This window comes from Mobula hypostoma, chromosome 1 (genome assembly GCF_963921235.1).
Source record: "Mobula hypostoma chromosome 1, sMobHyp1.1, whole genome shotgun sequence".
NCBI classification, from domain to species: Eukaryota; Metazoa; Chordata; class Chondrichthyes; order Myliobatiformes; family Myliobatidae; genus Mobula; species Mobula hypostoma.
In genome coordinates, this window is record NC_086097.1 from 73329907 (window position 1) to 73342636 (window position 12730).

The 12730-nt window shown below is 44.6% G+C and overlaps 1 protein-coding gene across 2 annotated transcripts in view; it reads left to right on the forward strand.

The window, feature by feature from the left end:
- stxbp6 (syntaxin binding protein 6 (amisyn)) overlaps positions 1–12730 on the forward strand; it is a 395650-nt gene that overhangs the window by 232771 nt on the left and 150149 nt on the right. The window lies entirely within an intron of this gene.

Below are 12730 nucleotides of genomic sequence, written 5' to 3' on the forward strand. Positions count from 1 at the left end.
CTGCCAAGAATCTTACCATTAATACTATATTCTGTCTTCAAATTTGACCCACCAAAATAAATCACTTCACACTTACCTGAGTTGATCTCGATCTGCCACTTCCCAGTTCATTTCTGCATCCTACTGATGTCCCTCTGTAACCTCTGACACCCCTCCAAACTATCCACAACTTGCCCAACATTTGTGTCATCCGCAAACTTACTAACCCACCCTTCTACTTCTTTATCCAGGTCATTTATAAACATCACAAAGAGGAGGGGTCCCAGAACAGATCCCTGCAGAGCACCAATGGTCACCAACCTCCATGCAGAATACGAATCATCTACAATCACCCTTTGCCTTCTGTGGGCAAGCCAATTCTGGATCCACAAAGTAAGGTCTCCTTGGATCCCATGCCTCCTTACTTTCTGAATGAGCCTCGCACGGGGAACTTTATCAATTGCCTTACTGAAATCCAAATACACTACATCCACTGCTTTACCTTCATCGATGTGTTTTGTTACATCGTCAAAGAATTCAATCAGGCTCATAAGGTGCAACCTGCCCTTGACAAAGCTATGCTGACTGTCCCTAATCAGCTTATGTCTCTCCAAATGCTTATAAATCCTGCCTCTAAGAATCTTCTCCAACAACTTGCCCACCACTGAAATAAGACTGCACTGGTCTATAATTTCCTGGGTTATCCCTATTCCCTTTCTTGAACAAGGGGAGAACATTTGCAATCCTCCATTCTGCCAGTACTTCTCGTGTCCCTATTGATGATGCAAAGGCCAGAGGCTCAGCAATCTCCTCCCTCACTTCCCAGAGTAGCCTAGGGTATATCTCGTCCAGTCCCAGCGGCTTATCTAACTTAATTCTTTTCAAAAGTTCCAGCACATCCTCTTTCTTAATGCTATACATTTTTCCCCCTGCAATCACTATCCCACCCTCCACACTCTGTGATAACTGACATAGGATAACTGACTGGTAACTTTCGGTGGAGCGAATGTGAGAATTTGAATGTTGGTCCAATGTCATAGACACTCCATGATCCTTAGCATGCATAGAAAGCAAAGGATTCCACTGTCCCTTTTATCCCTGACCATCTTTGTTACTAATGTTTCACTGCATATGACATTAAAAAACAACTGAATGCAACACTTTTACTGTAGTGTCAAATGTGTATCAGATCTGTGGTGTTAGATTGAATCCAAAGGGCTCCAATATCCAAGCAGGCAGGTTTAATAGAGCTGGTGGCAGGGTTTAAACTAATATGCAGGGGGATGGGAACCAGACAAATAGGGCTGAGGAAAGGGAAAACAGAAATAAATCAGAGATTACATGCAACAGAGATAATAGAAAGGACAGGCAGGAGGTGAGCCACAATCACAGCCAGTGGGATGAGTTACAAGGCAATACAGGTGTGGTGCAGTTAAAACAGAAAGCAATAAATACTGGACTGAAAGTGTTGTATTTGAATGCATGCAGCATAAGAAGTAAAACGGACGATCTTGAAATTCAGCTACAGATTGGCAAGTATGACGTTGTAGCCATCTCTGAAACTTGGCTAAAGGATGGCAGCCATTGGGAGCTGAACATCCAAGGATATACGATGTATCAGAAAGATAGGTTAGTAGGCATAGGGGGTGGTATGGCCCTGTGTATAAGAAATAATATTAAATCATTTGAAAGGGATGACATAGGATCAGAAGGTGTAGAGTCTCTATGGGCTGAGTTAAGAAATGGCAAGGGTGAAAGGACCCTAATGGCAGTTGTATACAGGCCTCCAAACAGCAGCTGGGATGTGGATTACAAATTACAGCAGGAGATAGAAAAGGCATGTCATAAGTGCAATGTCATGGTAATCGTTAGGGATCTTAACATGAAAGTGGATTGGGAAAACCAGGCCAGTACTGGACCTCAAGAGAGAATTTGTAGAATGCCTAAGGGATGTCTTTTTAGAACAGCTTGTTGTTTAGCCCACTAGGGGATTGGCTGTGCTGGATTGGGTGTTGTGCAGTGATCCAGAGGTGATAAGCGAGCTTAAGGTTAAGGAAACCTTAGGGAACAATGATCGCAATATGATCGAGTTCACTTTGAAATTTGGAAAGGAGAAACTAAATTCCAATATCTCGGTATCTTAGTGGAATAAAGGAAATTACAATGGCATGAGAGGGGAACTGGCCAAGGTTGACTGGAAAGGGACACTAGCAGGAAGGACAGCAGAGCAGCAATGGCTGGAGTTTCTGTGAAAAATGAGAGAAGTGCCAGACAGACATATTCTAAATAGGAAGAAATTTTCAAATGGAAGAAGGACATTACTGTGGCTGACAAGTGAAGTCAGAGCCAAAGTAAAAGCACAAGAAAGGGCATAGAAGGAAGCTAAAGCCAGTGGGAAGATAGAAGATTGGGAAGCTTATAAAAACTTGCAGAAGGAAACTAAGTAGGTCATTAGGAAGGAAAAGATGAATTGTGAAAGGAAGCTGGTGACTAATATCAAAGAAGATACTAAAAACTTCTAAGTATATAAAGGGTAAATGAGAGTTGAGGGTAGATATAGGACCAATAGAAAATGACATTAGAGATATTGTAATGAGAGACGCAGAGATGGTAGAGGAACTGAATGCATATTTTGCATCAGTCTTTACAGTGGAAGACATCTGCAGTATAACACAAAATAATCTGCAGATTCTGTTGTCAAAGGAACACTCACAATGCGCTGGAGGAACTCAGCATGTCAGTCAGCATCAGTTGAAAAGATTAGTCGACGTTTCAGGCCGAAACCCTTCATCAGGACTGAAGGAAGAACTTTGGGGAGGGTTTGAAGAATGCTGGTAGTTGAAAAAAACAGTAATTTGAAAGACAAGGGGGTGGGAGAGGGGAAGCAGGGAGGTGATTGTTAGGAGAACAATGCACAGTAGTAGAAGGAGGTGGAACTATGAGGGAGGTGATGTGAAATAGGGATAGAGGAAGGGAGGGGGAGGGAATTACCGGAAGTTGGAGAATTCTGTGTTCATACCAAGGGGCTGGAGACTAGCTAGACGGTACATGAGGTGTTGCTCCTCCAACCTGAGTTTAGCCTCATTATGGCAGTAGAGGAGGCCATGTATGGACGTATCTGAATGGGAATGGGAGGCAGGGTTGCACCCGGTGCTCCCGGTGTGGCCTCCTCTACATCGGTGAAACCCGACGCAGATTGGGGGACCACTTCGTCAAGAACCTCCACTCCATCCGCCACAACAGGCAGGATCTCCCGGTAGCCACCCACTTCAACTCTGCTTCCCATTCCCATTCAGATATGTCCATACATGGCCTCCTCCACTGCCATGATGAGACTAAACGCAGGTTGGAGGAGCAACACCTCATATACCATCTAGGTAGTCTCCAGCCCCTTGGTATGAACATAGAATTCTCCAACTTCCGGTAATTCCCTCCCCCTCCCTTCCTCTATCCCTATTTCACATCACCTCCCTCATAGTTCTGCCTCCTTCTACTACTGCGCATTGTTCTCCTGCCAATCACCTCCCTGCTTCCCCTCCCCCACCCCTTTGTCTTTCAAATTACTGTTTTTTTCAACTACTAGCATTCTTCAAACCCTCCCCAAAGTTCTTCCTTCAATCCTGACGAAGGGTTTTGGCCCGAAACGTCGACTAATCTTTTCAACTGATGCTGACTGACCTGCTGAGTTCCTCCAGTGCATTGTGAGTGACATCTGCAGTATACCGGACATTCAAGAGTGTCAAGGAAGTGAAGTATGTGGAATGAAAATTATGACTGAGAAGGTGCTCAGGCAGCTTAATGATCTGAGGGTGGATAAATCTCCTGGACCTGATGGAATGCACCGTCAGATTCTGAAGGATGTAGCTGGAGAGATTACGGAGGCATTAACAATATCTTTCAAGAATCGATAGATTCTGGCATTGTACTGGATGACTGGAAAATTGCAGATGTTACTCCACGATTTAAGAAGGGTGGGAGGCAGCAGGAAGGAAACTATAGGCCTGTTAGCCTGACATCAGTGGTTGGGAAGTTGTTGGAATCAATTGTCAGGGATGAGATCACGGATACCTGGAGCCACATGACTCGAAGAAGGAAGTCTGAGAATTGGAGCGGGAGTGTGGAGGAAGCCATTTTTGAATTTTTCGGTTTTTTTTCCATCAGCGTTCAGAGAGGCAGGACTGCGCAGGCGTGTGACGTCGGGCAGTGAAGCGCGGAAGATTTAAAAGGAACAGAGCCTCATACAGCGGGCAGCGTAGTTTGCGGGCTGTGGAGTGAGCCGGGAGAGTGAAGGCTTAAGGGCTTCGGCTCACCGGGCTTAGGCGGAAACGGGCGAGGCGAGGAAGGTTTGGTATTCATTTTTTTTTCTTGTTGTTATTTGAGGAGAGGGGCAGTATGAGTGTGAGGGCAGTTTGTTGTTCTCTGTGCCAGATATGGGAGGCCCTGGAGTCTCCAAGCCTCCCGGACGTCCGCATCTGCATCAGGTGCGCCGAGATGCAGCTCCTAAGGGACCGCGTTAGGGAACTGGAGCTGCAGCTCGATGACCTTTGTCTGGTCAGGGACAGTGAGGAGTTGATAGAGAGGAATTACAGGCAGGTGGTCACACCGGGGCCATGGGTGGCAGACCAGTGGGTCATGGTTAGGAGGGGGAAGGGGAAGAGCCAGGTAATAGAGAGTACCCCAGTGGCTGTGCCCCTTGACAATAGTCTGAGTACTGTTGGGGGGGACAGCTTACCTGGGGGAAGCAACAGTGGCCGTGCCTCCGACACAGAGTCCGGCCCTGTAGCTCAGAAGGGTAGGGAAAGGAAGAGGAGGGCAGTTGTAATAGGGGACTGGATAGTAAGGGGGTCAGATAGGCGATTCTGTGGATGCAGTCCAGAGACCTGGATGGTAGTTTGCCTCCCTGGTGCCAGGGTCTGGGATATTTCTGATCGTGTCCAAGATATCCTGAAGTGGGAGGGTGAGGAGCCAGAGGTCATGGTACATCTAGGCACCAATGACATAGGTAGGAAAAGGGAAGAGGTCCTGAAAGGAGAATATAGGGAGCTAGGAAGGGAGTTGAGAAAAAGGACCGCAAAGGTAGTAATCTCACGATTACTGCCTGTGCCAAGCGACAGTGAGAGTAGGAATGCGATGAGGTGGAGGATAAATGCGTGGGTGAGGGATAGGAGCAGGAGGCAGGGATTCAAGTTTTTGGATCATTGGGACCTCTTTTGGCGCAGGCGTGACCTGTACAAAAAGGACAGGTTACACTTGACTCCTAGGGGGACCAATATCCTGGCAAGGAGATTAACGAGGGCTACTGAGGTGACTTCAAACTAGAATGGTTGGGGGGTGGGAATCAAATTAAAGAGGCTAGGCGTGAGGAGGTTAGTTCACAACAGGGGGATGGGAACCAGTGCAGAGAGACAGAGGGGTGTAAAATGAGGGTAGAAGCAAAAAGTAGTAAGGTGAAAAGTAAAAGTGGCAGGCCGACAAATCCAGGGCAAGCATCCAAAAGGGCCACTTTTCAACATAATTGTATAAGGGCTAAGAGAGTTGTAAAAGCGTGCCTGAAGGCTTTGTGTGTCAATGCAAGGAGCATTCGTAACAAGGTGGATGAATTAAAAGTGCAGATTGTTATTAATGAATATGATATAGTTGGGATCACAGAGACATGGCTCCAGGGTGACCAAGGATGGGAGCTCAACATTCAGGGATATTCAATATTCAGGAGGGAGAGACATGAAAGAAAAGGAGGTGGGGTGGCGTTGCTGGTTGGAGAGGAGATTAACGCAATAGAAAGGAAGGACATAAGCCGGGAGGATGTGGAATCGATATGGGTAGAGCTGCATAACACTAAGGGACAGAAAACGCTGGTGGGAGTTGTGTACAGGCCACTTAACAGTAGTACTGAGGTTCGGGATGGTATTAAACAGGAAATTAGAAATGTGTGCAATAAAGGAACAGCAGTTATTACGGGTGACTTCAATCTACATGTAGATTGGGTGAACCAAATTGGTAAGGGTGCTGAGGAAGAGGATTTCTTGGAATGTATGCGGGATGGTTTTTTGAACCAACATGTCGAGGAAACAACTAGAGAGCAGGCTATTCTAGACTGGGTATTGAGCAATGAGGAAGGGTTAATTAGCAATCTTGTCGTGAGAGGCCCCTTGGGTAAGAGTGACCATAATATGGTGGAATTCTTCATTAAGATGGAGAGTGACATAGTTAATTCAGAAACAAAGGTTCTGAACTTAAAGAAGGGTAACTTTGAAGGTATGAGACGTGAATTAGCTAAGATAGACTGGCAAATGACACTTAAAGGGTTGAAGGTGGATATGCAATGGCAAGCATTTAAAGATCGCATGGATGAACTACAACAATTGTTCATCCCAGTTTGGCAAAAGAATAAATCAAGGAAGGTAGTGCACCTGTGGCCGACAAGGGAAATTAGGGATAGTATCAATTCCAAAGAAGAAGCATACAAATTAGCCAGAAAAAGTGGCTCACCTGAGGACTGGGAGAAATTCAGAGTTCAGCAGAGGAGGACAAAGGGCTTAATTACGAAGGGGAAAAAAGATTATGAGAGAAAACTGGCAGGGAACATAAAAACTGACTGTAAAAGCTTTTATAGATATATGAAAAGAAAAAGATTGGTTAAGACAAATATAGGTCCCCTACAGACAGAAACAGGTGAATTGATTATGGGGAGCAAGGACATGGCAGACCAATTGAATAATTACTTTGGTTCTGTCTTCACTAAGGAGGACATAAATAATCTTCCGGAAATAGTAGGGGGCAGAGGGTCCAGTGAGATGGAGGAACTGAGGGAAATACGTGTTAGTAGGGAAGTGGTGTTAGGTAAATTGAAGGGATTAAAGGCAGATAAATCCCCAGGGCCGGATGGTCTGCATCCCAGAGTGCTTAAGGAAATAGCCCAAGAAATAGTGGATGCGTTAGTGATAATTTTTCAAAACTCGTTAGATTCTGGACTAGTTCCGAGAATTGGAGGGTGGCTAATGTAACCCCACTTTTTTAAAAAGGAGGGAGAGAGAAACCAGGGAATTATAGACCAGTTAGCCTAACATCGGTGGTGGGGAAACTGCTAGAGTCAGTTATCAAAGATGTGATAACAGCACATTTGGAAAGCGGTGAAATCATCGGACAAAGTCAGCATGGATTTGTGAAAGGAAAATCATGTCTGACGAATCTCATAGAATTTTTTGAGGATGTAACTAGTAGAGTGGATAGGGGAGAACCAGTGGATGTGGTATATTTGGATTTTCAAAAGGCTTTTGACAAGGTCCCACACAGGAGGTTAGTGTGCAAACTTAAAGCACACGGTATTGGGGGTAAGGTATTGATGTGGATAGAGAATTGGTTAGCAGACAGGAAGCAAAGAGTGGGAATAAACGGGACCACTAGCGGGGTACTGCAAGGCTCAGTGCTGGGACCCCAGTTGTTTACAATATATATTAATGACTTGGATGAGGGAATTACATGCAGCATCTCCAAGTTTGCGGATGACACGAAGCTGGGCGGCAGTGTTAGCTGTGAGGAGGATGCTAAGAGGATGCAGGGTGACTTGGATAGGTTAGGTGAGTGGGCAAATTCATGGCAGATGCAATTTAATGTGGATAAATGTGAAGTTATCCACTTTCGTGGCAAAAACAGGAAAACAGATTATTATCTGAATGGTGGCTGATTAGGAAAAGGGGAGGTGCAACGAGACCTGGGTGTCATTATACACCAGTCATTGAAAGTGGGCATGCAGGTACAGCAGGCGGTGAAAAAGGTGAATGGTATGCTGGCATTTATAGCAAGAGGATTCGAGTACAGGAGCAGGGAGGTACTACTGCAGTTGTACAAGGCCTTGGTGAGACCACACCTGGAGTATTGTGTGCGGTTTTGGTCCCCTAATCTGAGGAAAGACATCCTTGCCATAGAGGGAGTACAAAGAAGATTCACCAGGTTGATTCCAGGGATGGCAGGACTTTCATATGATGAAAGACTGGATGAACTAGGCTTCTACTCGTTGGAATTTAGAAGATTGAGGGGGGATCTGATTGAAACATATAAAATCCTAAAGGGATTGGACAGGCTAGATGCAGGAAGATTGTTCCCGATGTTGGGGAAGTCCAGAACGAGAGGTCACAGTTTGAGGATAAAGGGGAAGCCTTTTAGGACTGAGATTAGGAAAAACTTCTTCACACAGAGAGTGGTGAATCTGTGGAATTCTCTGCCACAGGAAACAGTTGAGGCCAGTTCATTGGCTATATTTAAGAGGGAGTTAGATATGGCCCTTGTGGCTAAAGGGATCAGGGGAATGGAGGGAAGGCTGGTACAGGGTTCTGAGTTGGATGATCAGCCATGATCATTCTGAATGGCGGTGCAGGCTCGAAGGGCCGAATGGCCTACTCCTGCACCTATTTTCTATGTTTCTATGACAAGATAGGCCAAAGTCAGCATGATTTCCTGAAAGGAAAATCATGCCTGCCTAACCTACTGCAATTTTTTGAGGAAATTGCAAGCAGGAGATACAGTAGATGTAGTGTACTTAGATTCTCAGAAGTCCTTTGAGAAGGTGCCACACATGAGGCTGCTTAGCAAGATAAGAGCCCATGGAATTACAGGGAAGTTACTAGCATGGGTGGAGCATTGGCTGATTGGCAGAAAACAAAGAGTGGACCAGTGGAGTTCCACAGGGGTCGATGTTAGGACCACTGCTTTTTACGATGTATGTGAATGATTTGGACTATGGGATTAATGGATTTGTGGCTAAATTTGCCAATGATACAAAGATAGCTGAAGGAGTGGGTAGTGTTGAGGAAACAAAGAGACTTACATAGTTTAGGAAAATGGGCAAAGAAGTGGCAAGTGAAATACAACATTGGAAAGTGTATGGTCATGCACTCTGGTGGAAGAAATAAACGGGCAGTCTATTATTTAGATGGGGAGAGAATTCAAAATGCAGAGATGCAAAGGGACTTGGGAGTCCTTGTGCAGAATACCCTAATAGTTAACCTCCAGCTTGAGTCAGTGGTGAAGAAGGCGAATGTAATGTTGGCATTCATTTCTAGAGGTATAGAATATAAGAGCAGGGATTTGATGTTGAGGCTCTATAAAGGCACTCTTGAGACCATACTTGGAGTATTGTGTACAGTTTTGGGTTCCTTATTTTAGAAAGGATATACTGACATTGGAGAGGGTTCACAGAAGATTCACGAGAATGATTCCGGGAATGAAAGTGTTACTGTAAGAGGAATGTCTGGCAGCTCTTGGACTGTATTCCCTGGAGTTTAGGAGAATGAGGGGAAATCTCATAGAAACATTCCGAATGATAAAAGGCCTGAACAGATTAGATACAACAAAGTTATTTCTCATGGTAGGGGAGTCTAGGACAAGAGGGCATGACTTCAGGATCGAAGGACATCCATTTAGAACAGAGATGCGGAGAAATTACTTTAGTCAGAGGGTGGTAAATCTGTGTAATTTGTTGCCATGAGCGGCTAAGGAGGTCATGTCATTGGGTGCATTTAAGGCAGAGATAGATAGGTTCTTGATTAGACAGGGCATCAGAGGGTATGGAGAGAAGGCAGGGGAGTAGTGATGACTGGAAGAATTGGACCAGCCCATGATTGAATGGTGGAGCAGACTCGATGGGCCGAATGGCCTTCTCCTGCTCCTATATCTTATGGTCTTATGGTACCAGTGCCATGAGTGTCTTTAATTTAAACTGTAATCCTGAATGTGATTAACATCAAATCCATTGCACATAATTCAAATACCAAGAAACCATAAGACATAGAAGCAGAATTAGGCCATTTGGCTCATCGAGTCTACTCCATCATTCAATCATGGTTGATTCTTTTTTCCCCTCCTCAGCTCCACTCCCCAACCTTATACCCATAACCATTGCCTTGGCCTTTCGAGAACCTATCAATCTCCACCTTAAATACACCCGGTGACCTGGCCTACACAACTGCCTAAGGTAATAAATTCCACAAGTTCACCACCCTCTAGCTAAAGAAATTTCTCCACAACTCTATTTTAAATGGACCCCTCTGTCCTGATGCTGTGCCCTCTTGTTCTGCACTCTCCCATCATGGGATACATCTTTTCCACATCTACTCTGTCTAGGCCTTTCAACCTTCGAAAGGTTTCAATGAGATTCCACCCCCCCCACCAAGTCCTAAATTCCAGCGACTACAGGCCCAGAGCCATTAAACGTTCCTCATATGTTAACCTTTTCATCTCTGGAATTATCCTTCTGAACTTCATCTGATCCCTCTCCAGCACATCTTTTCTTCAATGAGGAGCCCAGACCTATTCACAATACTCAAAGTGAAGCCTCACCAGTGCCTTATAAAGCCTCAGCATCACATTGTTGCTCTTATATTCGAGACTTCTTGAAATGAATGCTAACATTGCATTTGCCTTCCTCATAACAGACTCAACCTGCAAGTTAACAATTAGGGTGTTTGGCACAAGAATTTGCAAATGTTCTGTACATCCCAGAGTACTACAGGAAGTGCCCCTGGAAATAGTGAATGCATTTGTGGTTGCCTTCTAAAAGTCTTTAGAACCTGGAGCAGTTCTTACATTTGGAGGATAGCAAATTTAATCCCATAATTAACACATTGTAAGAAGACTATGCTTTGTGGATCCAGAATTGGCTTGGCCTCAGAAGGCAAAGAGTGGTTGTAGATGGGTCATACTCTGCATGGAGGTTGGTGACCAGTGGTGTGCCTCAGGAATCTGTTCTGGGACCTGTTCTCTTCATAATTTTTATAAATGACCTGGTTGAAGAAGTGGAGGGGTGGGTTAGTAAATTTGCAGATGACACAAAGGTTGGGGCTGTGATGGATAGTGTGGCGAGCTGTCAGAGGTTACAGCAGGACATCGATAGGATGCAGAACTGGGCTGAGAAGTGGCAGATGGAGTTCAATCTAGATAAGTGTGAGGTAGTTCATTTTGGTAGGTCAAATATGATGACAGAATATAGTATTAATGGTAAGACTCTTGGCAGTGTGGAGGATCAGAGGGATCTTGGGGTCTGAATCCATAGGACACTCAAAGCTGCTTTGCAGGTTGACTGTGTGGTCAAGAAGGCATATCATGTATTCGCCTTCATCATTCGTGGGGTTGAGTTCAAGTGCCAAAAGGTAATGTTACAGCTATATAGGACCTGGTCAGACCCCACTTGGAGTACTCTGCTCAGTTCTGGTCACCTCACTACAGGCAGGATATAGAAACCATAGAAAGGGTGCAGAGGAGATTTACAAGGATGTTGATTGGATTGGGGAGCATGCCTTATGAGAATAGGTTGAGTGAATTTGGCCTTTTCTCCTTGGAGCAACAGAGGATGAGAGGTGACCTGATAGAGGTGTATAAGATGTTGAGGGGCTTTGAGCGTGTGGATAGTCAAAGGCTTTTTCCCAGGGCTGAAGTGGCTAACACAAGAGGGCAGAGTTTGAAGGTGCTTGGAAGTAGGTACATAGAGGTAAGTTTTTTTTTTGCAGAGAGTGGCGAGTGCGTGAGATGGGCTGCGGCAACGGTGGTGGAGGCGGATACGATAGGGTCTTTTAAGCAACTCCTGAACCGGTACATGGTGCTTTACAAAAATAGAGTGCTATGGGTAGCCCTAGGTAATTTCTAAAGTAAGTACATGTTGGGCACAGCATTGTGGGCCAAAGGGTCTGTATTGTGCTGTAGGTTTTCTATGTTTCTATTAAGTAACTAGGATGCAAGGTGAGTGTTTAGACTTCAGTATTTCTCAATACTGTATATCTCAATGGTTTGCATGAAGGAAGGAAATATAACCACCAAGTTTGCGAAAGATACGGTGCTGAGAGGGACTATTAGCTGTAACAAGAAAATGCAGAGAGGCTACAGCTTGATTTTTGGTATATTGTGTTAGTGAGCAAATGTATGAGATAATGAAGTTTAATGTGGATAATTGTGGAATTGTTTTAAAAACAGAAAGACAGATTATTATCTGAATATTTGGAAAAGTGCACTGTCACTGAGTTGTCCATGTACACCAAGTTGCTGAAACTAAGCAGTTAGGGTCACCTTCCGTTGCAAGAGCTTTTAAGGCAAGGAACAAGGATGCTTTCCTGCAGCTCGACAGTGCTTTGGTGAGACCCCATCCAGGTATCAGAATGCAATTTCGGTCTTTCCAGCTGAGAAAAGGTGCTCTTGACACAGAAGGAATGGAACAAAGATATTCTCAACTTATTCCTGGAATGATGGGGCTAAGGCATGAAGATTGGATCTATGTTCACTGGAGGATAGAAGAATGAGAGAAGAACTCAATGAAAACTATTACATTCTAATAGGACTAGACAAACTAAATGTAGGACAGATTCTCCCAGTGGCAGCAGAATCCCGAATTTTGGGGTCAAAGCCTCTAGATTAGTGCTATGCCATTTAGAACTGAAATGATTTTTTACTAAGAGTGTGATGAAATCCTGGAATTCTCTGTACCAAAAGGCACTGGAGGCCAGGTCGTTAAGTTCATGAAGATGGATACAATTTAATACCAGAGGGTCCAGGGGATTAAGGCAAGAAGGCAGGGACAAGGTAATGAAGAGAAAGATTATATTCAGTAGAGGAGCAGCCCAGAACAATTGAACAATCTACTCTTACTGTCCACGTTCTTCTCATCTTTCTACTAGTTACTTTAAACCTATGCCTCCAAAGTCACACTACTGTGTTCTTACCATTTACACTCTAGGCCTCTCGACCCCAGTTAAATCTTCGCAAAGCC